The sequence below is a fragment of the Nannospalax galili genome, unplaced genomic scaffold, assembly GCF_000622305.1.
Source record: "Nannospalax galili isolate Female #2095 unplaced genomic scaffold, S.galili_v1.0 scaffold211, whole genome shotgun sequence".
Lineage (NCBI taxonomy): Eukaryota > Metazoa > Chordata > Mammalia > Rodentia > Spalacidae > Nannospalax > Nannospalax galili.
The window spans coordinates 556,334-559,097 of NW_008329624.1; the positions used below are offsets into that span (position 1 = coordinate 556,334).

Sequence of the window (2,764 nt, forward strand, 5' to 3'; positions counted from 1 at the left end):
TTGAGGATTAAGCTGTAGTTATTGCACATTAGCCTTACAGGGCTTTAAAGATGAATCTGTTAAGACTTTTCCTATCGCATGGCTTTGTCACAGATGGAGCTGTGTTACCCTAAAGCTGGGTCTTGAGTTCTCACCTGAAACACTGGGAAGTCTGACCTTGAAAGATGTGAGAAAGTTGCTTAGTTCAATGCCTAAAAACAGCCATGTTATTATTTCTCTAATTATTAGAATTTTATAAGAACTAATTTAGCTTGGAAATATACATTACTAATAGAATGTGAATAATATTCTGCTCCTATTAAGGAAAATGGGAATATGTCCTCAGGGGTATAGGAAAATTTAATCAAAATACTTCACAAATTCTGTTGTAGGACAGATTTCATGCCCTCCACAGTTTTCTGTTTTTATTAGCCAGCAATACACAGAACAGTAAAAAGTTGCCAATGTAAAATGATTTTTATGTCATTTGTTATTTACTTTTCAGGAACATTAAAACATACATAATAAGTATCTTGCAGTTTTATTAGCTAATAGATATTTAAATAGATTAACAAATTATGCTTGGGGAGAAAAAACTGTAACATTGCTTTAAAGGTTGTGCTATGCATCATAAAACTTTCAGTCAGGAATATATTAAACACGTTTATTTGCAGCAGTTTTCTTTCATATCTTGCGTCGGGCTACTGACAAGTAACCTCTCTTTTAGTTCTGTTGCCTTGGGCTATAAATAACAGGAAACCTGGGTAAAAAATGAACAACAGAAATTATTTTTTCCCCATAAGAATAGTGGTGACGGGCAATTCTAGAACTGGTCTTTTTTCAGGTCTCCCTCTCTCATGGCCCAGATTCTGCTGTTTAAGAAGAGAGCTACTTTGTGTGTGTGTGTGTGTGTGTGTGTGTGTGTGTGTGTGTGTGTTTTGTATGTGTATGTTTGTATTTATATGTGTGTGTTCATGTATGTGGGTAGTTGGTTTATATATTTATTAATATACATTTACTTAAGATTTAAAATCTCATTTCTATAGTTCTTCCTTTTTGGATTTTTTTGTATGTGTTTGTGTGTATGTGCATATGTGTATATGCATGCATTTTCAGATGTATGGGTACACATGTGTATGTGGATGCATGTTCATATGTGTGCAAATGTGTGTGGAGGCTAGAGGTGAACTTTATATGTCATGTAGATAACTTCTCAGAAGTTGTCTACCTCATGTTTTGAGACAGAGTCTCTCATTGGGACCCGAAGCTTAATGATTAAGCTGGGCTGGCTAGTCATTGTGCCCTAGGGATTCTCCTGATCTCGCCTGCATGATGCTGGCACAGGCATAGGCCACCAGGCTCAGCTTGGAGCTGGAGATAGATCTCGGCTCCTCAAGCTTGTATGACAAGTACTTTACTAACTGAGCTATCTACTCAGCCCCACTGTTTAATTTTTCTTTAAAAAGCAGTGACTTCTTTTTCAGAGTTATGGATCAGGCACATATCTGTGCCTAAATTCACCAGGAAAAAAAAAAAAAAAACTCCAACATAATTACCATGAATGGACTGAACTAATCAATATTCCTTACCTGGGTCTTAGGAGAAATTCATGACTGGCAGAGTTGCCTGATGTATCAGTAACTTTCTGTTGAGGAGGAGAAATGTTGCTAGAGAGCCACATACATACCTGGTGATGAGCCTATGACATCTGGGCTGTCACAGCTGTCTGGGTCTGAGAGCAGCATCTTCTCCTACCCTTTCAATTCTTGCAACATCTAGCTTCCCCTCCCTTGTGTGACTGAATCCTCTTTCTTCTTCTTCCTTTCTTACCTTTCCCCTCTCTACCCTACTATTCCTCCCTAGAAGCAAAATAACTGATCTCCCTGCTTCAGGTAAAATGCTTTACCTGCACGATTTGTGGACTTAGTATACTGCTCCCTTTCTATCTTCATAAATGTCTGGAAACGTTTTCCCGAATGAAGACAAAGGCTTCCTTAAAAAATCTGCTTAGGGTAAACTAGTACTCAATTTACCTTTCTCATTCTTTACAGAGTGAATAAACTTGAAAACCGTATGAGAAATCTCATTAGAAAATGTCATTAGAAATCTTCTGAGTCTGTCAGTCTACTCCAGAGCAACAGAACCCATAGGACACAGGTGCCAGAAAAAATCCATGGATACCTCCTCACACATGGGCACACAAACACATGCATACTACGCACCCTTGCATAATGTTTTATAAGAAGTTGGATCACATGATTATGGACACCATCAATTCCTAAGACCTAAGCCAAAGTTGGCAAAGTAGCCACCTAGGAAAGCTGATGTGCAGTTGAATACCAAGTCTGGAGTCTGAGGACCAAGAGAGCTGATGATCTGCTTCAGTCTGAAGGCCAACAATCTTGACACTAAGAAAAGCCAACATTTCACTTTGAGCCCAAAGGCAGGAAAAAATTGATGCCCTACTTTAAAGGTGACAGGCTGGAAGAATTCTTTCTTAATTTGCAGAAGAGTTAGCCTTTTTCTTCTACTTAGACCTTCAACTTATTGAATGAAGTCACCACATAAGGGGAGGCAGCCTGCTTCATTCAGTCTGCCATCAAATGTTAACTTCATCTCAGAAAAACACCCAAGATAATGGAGTGTCTGACTTAATATCTCAGTACCCTGTGGCCAAGTCAGAGTAGCACCTAAAATCAGCCATTCCAATAATCTGTTGGCTTTATGAGCTCAGAGAAGAAGAAGGGAGGAGGAGAGGAGGAGGAGGGAGAGGAGGAAGAGGACA

General features: G+C 38.9%; 1 long non-coding RNA gene across 1 annotated transcript in view; it reads right to left on the bottom strand.

Annotated features, from left to right (window-relative positions):
* Positions 1-564: 564 nt before the first annotated feature.
* The window catches only part of LOC103739101, a 2,437-nt gene continuing 237 nt past the window's right edge, over positions 565-2,764 (bottom strand). Inside the window, exons 2-3 of the long non-coding RNA XR_607477.1 lie at positions 1,569-1,624; positions 565-739 (exon numbers count right to left, since the gene is read on the bottom strand). This is a non-coding gene — a long non-coding RNA (uncharacterized LOC103739101). The remainder of the gene's footprint in view (positions 740-1,568; positions 1,625-2,764) is intronic.